This window comes from Lactuca sativa, chromosome 7 (assembly GCF_002870075.4).
Source record: "Lactuca sativa cultivar Salinas chromosome 7, Lsat_Salinas_v11, whole genome shotgun sequence".
NCBI lineage: Eukaryota > Viridiplantae > Streptophyta > Magnoliopsida > Asterales > Asteraceae > Lactuca > Lactuca sativa.
Genome location: NC_056629.2, coordinates 94133234 through 94149244, shown reverse-complemented (window position 1 = coordinate 94149244; position 16011 = coordinate 94133234).

Genomic DNA, 16011 nt, shown 5'->3' with positions numbered 1-16011 from the left:
ACACTCTAAGGGATGCTCAAGGGCTGAATGGTAAACTGGCCGCTCCAAGCCATTTTATTTCCAAGTCGGCAGAGAAAGCCATGCCAGTCTTCCATACCTCAAGGGATGCATCGAGAAGAGCAACTTCCAATAGACAATAGCAACAGAAACAACATTCCAATGGATCAAAGAAGCCCTATGCAAATTACCCATGCTGGCTAGCCCCCTCCCAGGCAAGACACTATAGGTATACCCCTCAGCTTCAAAAGAAGCCATCTCCTCAGTGCTGGTAGTAGAATGGGAGGGAAGGTAGACGTAGGTCTATTTTGTTAGTTGAGCCTTACAAGGACCAAAGACGAACTACCTTATCCGCAGTCGATCATACTTTGATGATTAAGTAATGGAGATTTATGATGAGTATTGTTTACTATCTTTTGTCAATTGTTTATTTTGTGTTTCAACTTTGCATGTTTTACTTCCAGAATAAATGGATTGTTTAAATTATTCGCAGTCGATCATACTTTGGAAGTAAGTAGTGAATTAAGACTGTCATGAATTGGCTTGTAGATTTTGTAAGTGTTTAGAGATAGAAAATGTTTTCTGCAACGTTCATGTGTATTCTTGAGATGGGGATTTGAGTATTGGATTAAACCTAAACTCATAGAATTACATCATGGAATTTATCACGAATAATTATGAGACGATAATATCGTATAATCTTTAAACTGAGATATTGAGTTGTTGTTTATGAGTTGGTTGTGCATTGATAATACGTAAACACATCAGTAACTTGATGTTATAAAAAAGTATTGTTGTGTAAGATTTGACGAGTAAATAGTACAAGCATATAAGTCAAAGTTTCTCTATTCCTTTTATCCCAAGGGGGTAAAAGCAATATCTTTGGCCCCTCGGTGATTTTGTGTTGACATATGTGTCGGGCCCAGTCAGGGCTGAATTAATGTGTTCAATTAAGTTCTTCATCATACAAATCAGAAATCGGGAAACAAACTATTGGACAATAAGAATGATTATGTTACATGTCTTTGTCCACATGATATCTTGCAAAATGGAGGATTATATGATCCCTTATCTAAGGACACACAACTGACTAGGTCAAAGTTTGATAGCGGCTTTTGAGAGCTAGGATTGTTAGTCAATTTTTTTCAAGCCATATTTGCAATTACAGTTATTAGACTTATCTAAGTGGGAGACTGTTGGATTAGGTGTCTAAGCCCATAACTATAATTAGTATGTACTTGATTTGATAGTAGCATGGTTATTTTAGGTTGCCTTCACCCTAGAAATTTGACAAGATGACTTTTGGAGAGAGATGTTGAATTTATTATTTGGAATAATAAATAATTTATTAATGTATTATCAAAAAAATATTATTAATTAAAAATCATTAGTATTCAATCAGAAATTAATTTGGAATTAATTTTGGGATTTTAGGAACTGATTAAAGGAATAGGGGTTGTTTTGCAAATCATTGATAGTTGTGAAACTGGGCTACTAGACTCCTTAGTTAGGAGTGGATGAAAAATATAGGGAGGCCCTACAGATTTCATCCAGGGATCCTTAATAATGGTCCATGGGCTGCTTAAGCCTTAAACAGGAAATTAGGCAAACCCTAGTAGCCCACAACTATATAAAGACCCCACCACTTAGGGATTTCGGCCAATTCATTGTTACTACAAACCCTAGTTGAAATTCTAAAGGATTCCATCCTTTCTCATCTCATCCTCTTGCTAGTGGCATTTGTATGCCATTAGAGATGCAACATTTGAGGCACTAAGCTTTTAAGAGTCAATGATCTACAAGGTTTCTTGTTATTTCTATATAACAAGTAAGGTATACATCAAAACCCTTTTATTATGTAATTTTCGATTTATGTATGCTAGATCTAGGGTTTTGCTTTGGTATTCAAATTGCATCTTCAACTAGTGAAAAACTTAGTTCCAAAGCAATTAAGGTTGCATGAACACATAGGTTGTAGTTATGCTTAAAACTCACGATGATCCCCATCAGACTGTTGAACGTCATCATCAAGGATCACTACAATGGCCTCCAGCATGGAGGAAGTCAAGCTAGACGAATAAAATTACATCTCGATTGAACTTGCCTCCAGATGTTGAAAAAATCAGAGGAGGTCTCCCCCATGTCCAAGCCAACTTTCCTCTTAACTATGGCTTGTTGAACGTCCAAGATGATGTTGTCTTTGCTATCCTCGACCATCTCAGCATGACCAAGATCGGAGACCGGAGGCAGGGCAACCGTCGTAATAGGTTGTGTAGTCAAAGATTGTTTCCCGATGTAACACCCGCAGCACACAAAGACAAATGTATTACGTAAAAAGCTATAAAGAGAATGGTTGACTTTTAGTTAATGTCACCAACACAAAAATCGTAGTAGTCCTTAAAATAGGAATTTTATAAAAAAGAATGACAAAAATGGATTCCATATGAGAGAGTTGTGACTTTAGCAAAATCGTTTAATTTTATAAAAATATGGACAAAAATTAAAGTCAAAATTAGCTGGCGGAGTCAAAACGAAAGTTGTAGATCTTATCGATAGCTACGCATGGATATAGATAGCATCAAAAACAGAGTTCATAAGAATGAGTTATAAAGTATAATAGCATATTTATGCATTAAAATCAAGTATAAATCATATATACGTATACATATATATACATACGTATATATCATTAGAAAGGTATCGACGATGTGGCCGTTATAAGAGTAGTGTTGAGTACTTTCGACATTAGTTTAGTACAAATATTGTTAAATCTATTTAAAATAGTATTATAAAGGGGTGTTTAGTCATTTATATAACTATAAAGTCATTAAGTAACTATATAGGGTAGTTTTTGAAAATCCAAATACTATAAATAAGAGCCTCTAGGCTCTCATATTTCATGCACCATTCTCTTGATTCAAGACTGTTTCTTTTCTTATCCCCCCTAGGATTTCGGTCCCTTGTGATTCGACTTCTTTTTTTATAGTTTTTAGTATAGTAAGCTGAGAGCTGAAACGGTGCAAGAATCTTTATTAGAAAGATTCAGCGAAGAAGTTCTGCCACTACAGAGCCTGGCTCCTAGCTAAAACCCCTTTCTAAGTAAGTTATGCTTAACCTACTTGAAGTATAGCTTATGTTTAATTTTATTATCCTTATTTTGAACTCATAAACAATATATATATATATATATATATATATATATATATATATATAAATATATATATATATATATATATATATATATATATTAAAATATGTTAAAAAAGTGTTATTATAATATCTTTTAACCGCTCGCGGTACGGGGAATCTGTTTTAAACGGTCGCATAGGGTTGTTGGATTTCAGAAGTGCTATATGCCAAAATGGTCCCGCCCTCCATTGTTTTATGTTTGGCCGCTGTCTGTACATTCTAGTTGAAAAGTTGTAACACCTATAAAAAATTATGCTAAATTTAAACTTTTTTAAAAAACTTAAAGCAATTTAACATTACATAATTTGTTTTCAAAATAATCAATATCAGAGTATCCCAGTATCAAAAGATAAAATCATAACAATAGGAGGAGCGGTACGATCATGCCTTCGCCTTCCCACAAAAACTGGAAGTACCTGAAATAACACACTGAAACTGTAAGCCCGAAAGCTTAGTGCGCCACCCCAAAATACCATCCTCACATAACCATAAACATATCATATCAACAAATATAGAACAAGATGCATAATGAGCCTTCAGCCTGACTGGACCGCCTCGCAGGGCCTACAGCCTATTTGGACCGCTCCCGAGCCTTCGGCATGACTCGACCGCCTCGCAGGGCCTACAGCCTATCCGGACCGCTCGCAAGGTATGTTGGCCTTCAACACAAAGCAAGACCGCCTCAACCCAACCCCCAACAAACAAACAGGTGCACATAAATATCATACGCTAGCTCATATCATATAACAATCAAACCGATCTACCAGATCACTAATCATAGCAACATCCCAATAACTGGGAAACAGACCTAACCGGTCATTAACATAGCATCATCCTATAACCACGACACTAACCTAACCAGGTCGCTAAGCATAAGCATAACATAATCCTAAATACCAGAATATAATCAATAAATATATCATGCCATAACCGAATACAATCCATAAAGGGCCGGCATTAGTGCCTTGGACCCTATTGATATAGTGAGGAGAACTCACCTCGTAACTGTCGACTCGAAATATAAGCTCAAAATCTCGAATCACCGGTACAAACTCCACCACCTACATTCACCATAGAACCATACTTGTAAATTTCCAATTTCTCAAAATGCCCCAGAAGCCAATTAGTCAACCCTTGGTCAAAGTCAAAGTCAACGGTCAAGGTCAACAATCCATATTGACCACAACACGTCGAGTATAACCGGCCACCCGCCGAGTTCCTTTCATGACTCGTCAACTTGTTGAGTCACTTAAGGGACTCGTCGAGTTCCTCACGTTTACGACCGTGAACCTCTTATCCAACCCGTCGAGTTTCCCTGCAACCCACTGATTTCATGTGTGTCCAAAAGTCAGGAAAACCCTTGCTTACTCGTCGAGTCACTCTACCGACTTGCGGAGCCCACACCAATATTCATCGGACTCGCCGAGTTGACCATGCAACTCACTGAGTGCCTTCAGTCCTTCATCCACTCAGATGCTTTTTAAGCCATGCTAAGGTTCCATACCGCAAAGCCAACTCCCATGGCATGTTTAACACATAAAGTTGTAAGCTTTATGTGCTTCCAAGGATCTAAAGACTCAAAATGACAAATCCAAGCTTGTGATGGAATTTTACTCCTAAGGAGAGTCTCGTACTTGCAAAAGATGGAAGGTTTATAGACTTAGAGACCTAAGAGAGCTTAGATCTAAAGTTGAAACTTTAGATCTTAGCTCTTACACAAGAAAGCTTCCTAACATGCTAGAAAAGCTCTAAACTTCACCCAAATGAGATCCAAAAGGAAATGAAGTCAATATAACGACTTGATACCTTCAACTGATACTAATTAAGGTAGACTTCTAGTTTCCACACTTTCCTTGCTTTTAGACACTTGATCTCTAAGCTCTTCTCACGAAGAACTCTCTTCCAAAGCTTAAAAAACACAAGTTGAGCACACAGTCATGTATTAGGGTTTTGATGAGCTCACAAGGGATTGCAAGGAGGCCAAAGGAGGCTAATGATCCCTTAAATAGGGTGCAAAACCGCAGAAATTAGGATTTCACCCTCCAGCTCCTACTCGTCGAGTCCCTTCTTGGACTCGGCGAGTAGATCACTTAAATATGTGGACCAACCCACTGCTACTCAACGAGTCGGGGCAATCAACTCGCTGAGTAGACCTTGAAATCATGAAATTTTATATCCATAAGTCAATACCCGAGCATCAGGAGGTTATAATTCTCCCCTACTAGAACTAGACTTCGTCCACGAAGTTTGTTGTGGTGAACAACTTCGGATAGTGCTCCCGCATCTCTGCCTCGGGCTCCTACGTCCACTCAGACCCTCTTTGGTGCTCTTACTGTAGCTTTACCAAAGGTACCTCCGGATGGTGCTCCCGCATCTCTGCCTCCGGCTCCCATGTACACTCGGACCCTATTCGGTACTCCTACTATACCTTTACCAATGGTACCTCGTTCCATAGAACCTTCACTTTCCTCTCCAAAATGGCCACGGGCCTGTCAACATAATTTAGGCGTTCATCGACCTAAATGTCATCCAATTACACCACTACCTCCTGATCCATAATCCACTTTCGCAATTGCGAAATGTGGCAAGTGATGTGGATCCGGCTGAGCTCCTCTAGTAGCTCCAGCCTGTATGAACCCTTGCTAACCCTGGCAACAATCCTGAACGGTCCAATGAGTCAGGTACATAATTTTCCCCTCTTCCTGAAGCGGATCACACCCTTCCAGGGCAAGACCTTTAGGAGTACCATGTCACCGACCCGAAACTCTAACTCAGATTGGCATTTGTCGGTGTAACTCTTCTACCGACTCTGAGGGGTCTGCATTCGCTTACTAATCTGCTGAATCTTCTCGGTAGTTTGCAAGACTATCTCCATCCTTCCCATCAACCTACGTCCGAACTCACCCCAATAAACCGGGGTGCGACATCTCCACCCATACAACATCTCAAAAGGCGTCACACCAATGTTGGAATGATAGTTTTTATATGAAAACTCTGCAAGGGATAGTTGGGAATCCCAGCTCCCACTGAAGTTTTTGACACACACCCTCAACATATCCTTGAGGGTCTGAATGGTCCGCTCACTCTGATCGTCGTTCTGTGGATGAAATGTTATGCTAAAGTGTAGTCACATGCCCAGTTCCTCATGGAACTTCTGCTAGAAACAGGAGGTAAATCTAGCATCCCGGTCAGAAACAATGGACACCGGAACCCCATGGCAAGCGACTATCTCGCTAACATACACGTCGGCCAACTTCTCTGCCGAAGAACTCTCTCGTATAGCCAAGAAATGGGCACTCTTGGTCAATCGATCTACGATAACCCATATAGTATCAAATCCCATCACCATCCTCGGTAGCTTGGTAATGAAATCCATCGTGATCTGTTCCCATTTCCACATGGGAATCTCTAGGGACTGCAGCATACCCTGCGGCTTTTGATGCTCGGCTTTGACCATCCTATAGGTTAAGCACCTCTTGACGAACCAAGCGATTTTTCGCTTCATACATGGCCACCAATAACTCAAACTCAGGTCTTTGTACATCATGGCAGCCCTTGGGTGAATAGAGAAATGAGACTTATGAGCCTCCTCTATTACTGTCTGTCTGACCTCTCTAGACATCAGAACCCATACCCCACAGCATCGGGTCAATAATCCTCGGCTATCCTGCATAAACCGGGTGTTCTCACCCTTGATCCTCTTCAGCTTCAATTTCTCTGGTCGCATGCCCTCAACCTGAGCATCTCTAATCAAAGTCACAAGCGGAGAATCTACCACTATCCTTATACATATCATTGGGCTGGAAGACCCAGCTGACTTGCGGCTCAAAGCATCCGCCACCACATTCGCTTTACCAGCATGGTAAAGGATCTCGCAATCGTAGTCCTTGACTACATCCAGCCACCTGTGTTGCCTCATTTTCAGGTTCAGCTGATCCATGATATGTCTCAAGCTCTGGTGATCCGTGTATACGGTACAACGGACCCCATATAGGTAATGTCTCCATATATTGAGAGCGAACATCACCGTTCCATGCTCTAAATCATGTGTAGGGTATCTAGTCTCATGCGGCTTCAGCTGCCGTGATGCGTAGGATATCACTAGTCCCCTCGGCACGAGGACCGCCCCCAGGCATGTGATGGATGCATCATAGTACACCACAAAATTCTCAACTCCCTCCAGGAGGGTAAAAACTGGAGCCTCGCACAAACGCTGACGAAGGGTCTCAAATGCCCTCTGCTGCTCAGGGTCCCACCGGAAATCTGCCCCCTTCCTCGTTAGACGAGTGAAGGGTACTACAATTTTGGAGAAATCCCGAATGAATCTCCGGTAGTACCCTGCTAATCCTACAAAACTCCTGATATCTGAGGGAGATCTCGCCGCCTCCTACTGCATGACTGCCTCAATTTTGGTCGAATTAACCAGAATCCATCCTGGTTAACGAGATGTCCGAGGAACTGGACCTCTCGTAACCAAAACTCACACTTCAAGAACTTATCATACAACCGTCTTTGCCTCAGAACTCCCAATAGTTCCCTGAGGTGCTCGTCGTGCTGCTCCCTGGTCTTGGAATATACCAAGATATCATCAATAAACACTATGACTGAAAGATCAAGCATCGGTCTGCATTCCTGATTCATCAAGTCCATAAATATTGTTGGCGCATTGGTGAGCCCAAATGGCATCACCACGAACTCGTAATGACCATAACAACTCTGAAACGCGGTCTTCTCCAAGTCCTCCACTCTAACCCACACCTGATGATACCTTAACCTCAAATATATGTTGGAGAACCCAGATGCACCATGTAACTGATCAAAGAGATCATCTATCCTCGGGAGTGGATAACGGTTCTTCACCATCAACTTGTTCAACTCCCTATAATCAATGCACATCCGGTGCGAACCATCCTTCTTCCTGATGAAGAGGATCGATGCTCCCCATGGAGAACTGCTAGTTCGAATGAACTGCTTTCCTAGTCGTTCCTACAATTGTGATGACAGCTCCTGCATCTCCGGTGGCACCAACAGATACGCACCTTGGCGATAGGGGCCGCACCAAGCACCAAGTCGATTCGAAACTCGACCTGACTTTCCGGAGGTATCCCTAGAAACTCCTCCAAAAAAAATCAGCAAACTCCCTGACTACTGGAACCTCATACACTAAAATCTGATCCCTGGTTCGCATATCCACAACATACGCTAGATAACCCGCACACCCGTACTGAATATACTGTCGAGCCCTGGCAGCTGAACAAAACCCTGATCCCACTCTGGTGCCATCGCTATATCTAATCAGTTCTCCCCCCACTTGGGGTTCGAACTACCGCTCGCTGGCCCTTGCAATCTATCATGGCACCAAATCGACTAAGCCAGTCCATCCCCACAATCATGCATACTTCCCCCATGGTAATCAGAATCAAATCTTGTAATATCCAGATTCCCAGGTATAATATTTTACATATTTATTTTGAGATTGGTTGAGTGACTCGACCATTTGGTGCCTCAACTCGTCGAGTAGGGTCATGGCTAGTGACATGGATTAGTGAGCCGATTCGACGAGTCAGTGAGGCGACTCGCCGAGTCACCGCTGCTGGTGGAAACCCTAAATTCTTGGGCCTGTGGCCTATTAAAGGCAATCATAGCCTCATTTACGGATACGTTTCCCTGAGAGAAAACCCTAAACGACCATTGAGCTGTAAAAGAGTGTGCTTAGCTAATTATGAGTTTTTGGTGCATTTTGTGAAGAGAAATGAAGGATTACAAGCCAAGGATCAAGAGGGTGTTGCAAGATCTGAGATTGTTTCACTCCAGAACGTCAAAGGAAGGTATCAAGTTTCTCCATTCTCATTTCTTTGTTTGTGGGGATCTAGGGTTTCTTCTCCCCAAATATGTGGACCTTGAGTGGATCATGTTCATTGAGAACGTTTGGCCTTCAGATCTAGATCATGTAAAGTCCCTAGAGTCCAGATGTCCCTGCTTTATCCAACCATAGTAGGTGATATTGGGTGAGAAACCCTTGTTGAGGTGTGATTTGGCATTTTAAGCTCTTAATGCCATGGATGAACGTAGAGCATGTGACTTTACGTGATAAATGAGCCTTAGGAGTATACATCTAGAGTTTGGGTAGGTTCCTTTCCTTGGAATTGTCTGAATGAGATAAGAATCGAATGGTCTCTCTGAGTCAAGGGGCTGACTTGACGAGTCGGATAGGGTTTTCCCGTTTGAGCTGTCGATGCTGTTACTAGGTGAGTTAGGATAACTCGACGAGCAGAACCACTTCAAGGAACTCTGAGAATCTACTGGACTCGGCGAGTCACTCAAGTACACTCGGCAAGTCATGTCGAATTAGGGTTGTTGACCTAAATTGTCTACTGTTCACTTTAGGGCTTGGCCAACAATAGTAATAGAAATTGTGGAAGGGTAAAATGGGGTTAGAAAAGAGTTAGAGAAACTTGTGATGTAAGAATGAGGTTTTGATTAGAGATGTTTATAAAATGTGTTAGGCGGAGACTAGTTTGGGATCTACGAGTACGTGTCTATTACTTGCTGACTACAAGGTGAGTTTTCTCACTATACTTACCAGGAGTGGTATCTTTATGTGATTGAGTTGTTTATGTGCTATATATGTATTGCACTAATCTGCATTATCTCTTTGGGATTTATGTTGATTATTGTTGCTATGAGTTTACTGAGTTGGGACCGGATGGTTCCACTGAGACACGTTGACCGGAGGGTCTTATTGTGTTATGGCCTAGAGTGGCTGATGAGCTATGTATGGTATTTTGGGGTACTCACTAAGCTTCGTGCTTACTATTAGTGTCATCTTTGTAAACTTTCAGTTAAGAATGCCTCCATGAAGAGTGACAAGGCGTAATCCTTTGATAACTCCAACTCAACCACCTCCTACACAATACAATCATACAACTCTCCAAGTGGTGGTATCTGCGGCTGTTGTGGCAGCTTTAGCTCAATTCAGTGCTAGCGGTACTAGTAGGAATGGTGCTGCTACACAATGTACTCAAGGTGATGCTCCCGTGCGCTAGGGAGTGTTCATAAGGACGTCACCAATTGCAAGCCCAGGTCCTTTAATGGGACTAGCGGAATTATTTCCCTCTCGCAATGGTTCGAGAAGACGGAGTCGATCTTTTAGATCTGCTCCTGTCCGGAAGGGAGCAAGCAAGGTTAAATTTGTTGGCTGCACCTTCACAGATAGAGCTCTGATGTGGTGGAATAGCCATGTCAAGTCACTAACTCTAGTAGTGGATAATGCTATCGGCTGGGAAGCTTTGAAGGAATTCATGATTGAAGAGTATTGCCTGAGGGGTGGGGTTCAGAAACTTGAACAAGAACTCTGGAGCCTAACCATGAAAGGCTCCAACATAGTTTCCTACACCGCCATATTCAGCGATCTGGTGGCTCTATATCCAGGAATGGTCCCTACCGAGGGAAAGAAAGTTGAAAGTTATATTTAGGGGTTGATGCCTCCATTTCAGGGGAATGTCTTAGCTTTAAACCCCACAACCTTCGATAGTGCCAAGGACTGGCACAGCGGCCTGTAGATCATGGAGTCCACATCCCGACAACAACAGCAACCTTGGCCATCCTTGAACCGTCCAAAGCCGCTAACAGCAAGCGGAAGTTCTGGGGTAACAAGAAGAACAAAGTGACATAGAACTCGGCCAAAAAGCAGCGGGTCGTGGTGGTTCATGCTGCGTTAACACCTACTACCACCGCACCAACAAAGTAGTATGCTGGGAGCTTGCCCAAGTGCGCCAAGTGCAATTTCCACCATAATGGACCCTGCTGGGAAATGCAGTGCTCTAACTGCAACAAGAAGGGCACACTGTCTGTTTCTGCAAATCTCTGGCAAGACCAATCAACCAAATCCCCATGGTTAGTGTGGGCCAGGCTTGCTACGGATGTGGCAAGGTAGGCCATTACAATGGAACTGCCCGAAGGCAGGGAGCGTGGGCGACATAGGAAGATTTTTGGCTATAGGCCAACAGGAAGCGGTAGTAGACCCTATAGTGGTCACTAGTACGTTCCTCCTTGATAACTCTTATGCATGCATACTATTTGATAGTGGAGCGGAGAGGAGTTTCGTGAACCAGAAATTTACTCACTTACTTAAACAACAATCATGCGCCTTAAAGAACCATTCATTGTGGAAATGGCTAACGGAAAGACTAAGAGCACTAGCAATATTACATAGGATGTACTCTAACTTTAGATATCCATTCCTTTCCAATCGACCTCATTCCAGTCTCAATTAAAATTTTTGACGTCATAATCGAAATGGATTGGTTAAGTCTTCATCGCGTCGACATCATGTGTGGCAAAAAGCCGTTCGTCTTAATCTATTGTCTAGCGAAACCCTAGTTATCTACAGCGACAAACTCGGCACGAACCTTCGTATAATCTCGAGTATTCAAGCCCAGTAATTCTTGCGAAAGGAATGTCACGCATTCCTTGCTCATGTTGTTGATACGAGCCAAGAGTTAAAAGGCATAAAGAACATCCCAGAAGTACGCCGACTTTCCTGATATCTTTCCAGAATAACTACCGGGATTTCCCCAACAACGTCAAGTCGAATTCAGAATTGACTTACTTCCAGGGGCTACCCCAGTATCCAAATCGCCCTACCATCTAGCACCAGCTAAGATGCAGGAGCTATCCGGTCAACTTAACGAAATGCTTAGCAAGGGCTTTATTAGACCAAGCTTCTCACCTTGGGGAGCACCAGTGTTATTCATAAAGAAGAAAGACAGATCGTTCCGTATGAGTATTGACTATAGGGAGCTAAACAAGCTTACCGTCAAGAATCGTTACCCTTTGCCTCACATAGACGATTTGTTCGACCAAATGCAGGGGCAAATTACTTTTCAAAGATTGATCTGAGATCCGGGTATCACCAGTTACGAGTGCTAGAGAAGGATGTTCTAAAGACAACCTTCCGAACTCGTTATGGACACTATGAGTTCATAGTGATACCATTCAGATTAACTAATGTGCCCGCAGTATTCATGGACTTAATGAATAGGGTGTGCCGTCCTTACTTATATTAGTTCGTCACTGTATTCATCGATGGCATACTTATCTACTCTCGTAGTAGGGAGGAGCATAGTAAACACCTACAGTTGATCTTAGAAACACTACGGTCAGAGAAACTCTACACGAAGTTCTCAAAGTGTGTATTTTGGATCCAAAGAGTCGAATTGTTGGGCCACATGGTTAGCAAAGAAGGAATTCATGTGGACCCTTCCAATATTAAAGCCATTGAAAATTGGTCAGCACCGAAGATGCCTACAGAAATTCGTCAATTTCTAGGCCTCACTGGTTACTATCGCAGGTTCATTTAGAAATTCTCTAGGATCGCGAAACCGTTTACTACATTCACCCAGAAGGGCATGGCCTTTTATTGGGAAGATAAACAAGAAAAATCATTCGAAACGCTAAAGCGAGCCTTATGCAGCACACTGATACTATCCCTCCCAGAAAGGATAGAAGACTTCGTAGCTTATTGTGATGCTTCCAACCAAGGGCTCGGTTGTGTCCTTACGAAAGGAGTTAAGGTTATCATCTATGCCTCAAGGCAATTGAAGACACACGAAGTCCACTACACCACACACGATCTTGAGTTAGGAGCAGTGGTATTTGCTCTGAAGATCTGGATACACTACCTGTATGGTACAAAGAGCACTATCTTTACAGACCACAAAAGCCTACAACATATATTCAGCCAGAAGGAGCTCAATATGAGACAAAGACGGTGAGTTGAGCTACTCAATGAATACGAATGCGAAATTCATTATCACCCTGGTAAAGCCAACGTAGTAGCTGACGCCCTAAGTCGGAAAAATACTCTGGTCATAGAGTCAAATCATTGACTATATCTATCCACTCACACCTATCCACATAAATCAAGGAGACTCAGCTAGAAGCCTTAAAACCTGAAAATGTGGCGGGTGAATCCTTGAGAGGGATGGATAAGAACTTGGAAGTCAAGGGCGGTGGAGCCTTATATCTCATGGACCGGATCTGGAAACCGAAGCACGGTGGTTTCAGAGAATTGGTCATGATTGAAGTGCAGAACACTCTATATTTCGTCCACCCAGGTTCAAATAAAATGTATCTTGACCTTAAGAAGTTATACTGGTGCCCTAACATGAAAGCGGAGATCGCTACCTTCGTGAGTAAGTGTCTTACTTGCACCAAGGTTAAGGTCGAATACTAGAAACCCTAAAGATTACTACATCAACAAGCGATACCGGAATGGAAGTGAGAGCGGATCACGATGGACTTCATAACCAAGTTGCCCAAGACAACGGGTAGTCTCGTTACCATTTGGGCGATCGTAGACATGTTAACAAAGTCCACACACTTCCTACCTATCAAAGAAACTGACAAGATAGAGAAGCTAACGATAACATACATTAGGGAGATCATAGCACTGCATGGTGTTCCTATATCCATTATATCTGATAGAGATAGTAGATTCACTTCAAGGTTCTGGTAGTTGCTACAAAGTTCCCTAGGAACTAGGCTGGACATGAGTTCAGCCTACCATCAGCAGACCGACGGAAAAAGTGAGAGGACTATCCAAACTTTGGAAGACAGGTTGAGAACCTGTGTGATAGACTTCGGAAAAGCAAGGGATACTCATCTACCCCTGGTCGAGTTTTCCTACAATAACATTTATCACACAAGCATAAAGGCTGCTCCTTCTGAAGCGCTCTACGACCAAAAGTGTAGATCCCCTTTGTGTTGGGCTGAGGTGGGTGACAAGTAGTTAGCTAAAGGACGAGTTGCTGACAGCACTCTCACAGGTCCAGAGATCATTCGGGAAATGACAGAGAAGATCATTCAAATTCATGAATGATTGAAAGCCTCTAGAGACCGACAGAAAAGCTACGCAGACAAGAGAAGGAAACCATTGGAATTCCTGGTCAGTGACCATGTCCTTTTGAAGATCTCACCTTAAAAGAGCTTGATATGCTTCAGAAAGCATGGAAAGCTAAATCCAAGATACGTAGGGCCTTTCGAGATTATCGCTAGAATCGGACCTGTAGCTTACAAACTCAAACTACCTCATGAACTTAGTAACATACACCCTACCTTCCACGTCTCGAACTTGAAAAAGTATCTATTCGAGTAGACTCTTGTAATCCTACTCGACGAAATCGAAATCAACGAGAGCTTCAACTTCGTGGAAGAACTAGTATAGTTTATGGACCGAGAGGTCAAGCAAACGAAACAAAGTCGTATCCCGATAGTGAAGGTTCGCTGGAGTGCCAAGCAGGGACCTGAATTCACTTGGGAGTGCGAGGATCAAATGAAAATGAAATATCCTCATCTTTTTACTTAAATATTTTTAATTTCTTAAACTCTGATTTCGGGATGAAATTCTCTCTACCGGTGGAACGATGTGACAACCCGGAATTTTTATTCAATTTAATCAAAGCCAGAATCGTTTCTGCTAGCTTTAGTATTTTTTAGGGTATATTTGAGTATTCTAAGCTTCGTTTAATCAAAGAAGGGGTGTTATGAAGTATAATCTAGAGTTCACTATGTAGCATCTAAGCCGGAAAACTCCAAGTATTGGAGTTACAGCCGTAAATTAGAATTTACGGCCATAAACCCTTGGCTGGCCATGAACTCCTCCTTCATATATGATATTCCTTCATTTTTCACCACCTTTTCACACTTCCAACTCAAGAAACTCACTTCTCTCTCAACTATCATCAATCTTTTCACCTTGATCTTCCAAAAATGTAAGTATTCCTTCCATTTATTAGTTGATACACTGCATTATCTAGTGAAGATCCATGTTTTCATCCATAAAATATCTTTTTGGATAAATCTTCAAGTCTTCATCACTTTCACCAAGACCACCAAAAACACCTACTAGTTCTTGGACCATGAACCCCCTTTCAAGCTTCAAAAATGATCCGTTTGTGACCGAGATTTCACTTAGCACTTAGCATCCTTTTCCAATCTTACATTGGAACCACTCACTACAGGTGAGTTCATACCCCTAACTTACCTTTTAAATGATTTTAAATGCTTTTATGGGGGGGGGGGGGGGGAGGGGCGAATACAAGTTAAAACATTATAATTGTTATATCAATCGCATGTGATTAATAACTATCAAACAAGTGGATTTCTTATACTTCAAGACTGTGTTATCAAACAAACTATTTCAAAACCCTTTTATCAAACTCTTTTAGATGCTAAACTCTTTTAAACTTATATATTGTTAAAAATCATGTCTATTCAGATATAGTTATATAAATGAGACTGAAAGCACTTAGGACCGATAACTCACTTTATTTCATGTTCCTTGTTTGGTTGTGGACTTAGGGTATTGGTTGTTTGTCCGAAGGTCATTTGAATCTTAGTTATATATTATGTATATTTGTATAGATATATTGGTTGTTTGTCCGAAGGTCGTTTGAATTTTAGTTATATATTATGTATATCTGTATAGATATAAAAGTTTCTTACATCAGTTCAATACCTTTGAGTATCAAATGTGTACAAACATACTCAGTCATTCAAACAACATCACTAGTAAACTATAATAGGTATAGTTTAGGAGATTACTATTCACTATTTCTAGTACAATGAAACATACAAGAGTCAGTTCATACATGAGTCAGTTCAAACATACTATAACGAGAAATGGAAAGAACATACTATAACGAGAAACAGAAAGAACATATAATGAGAAACAAGGAGGAACATACTATACACTATACAAAGAGAACATACAATACACTAGAACAGATAGCGCATACTATATAACTACAAGAATACTATAAC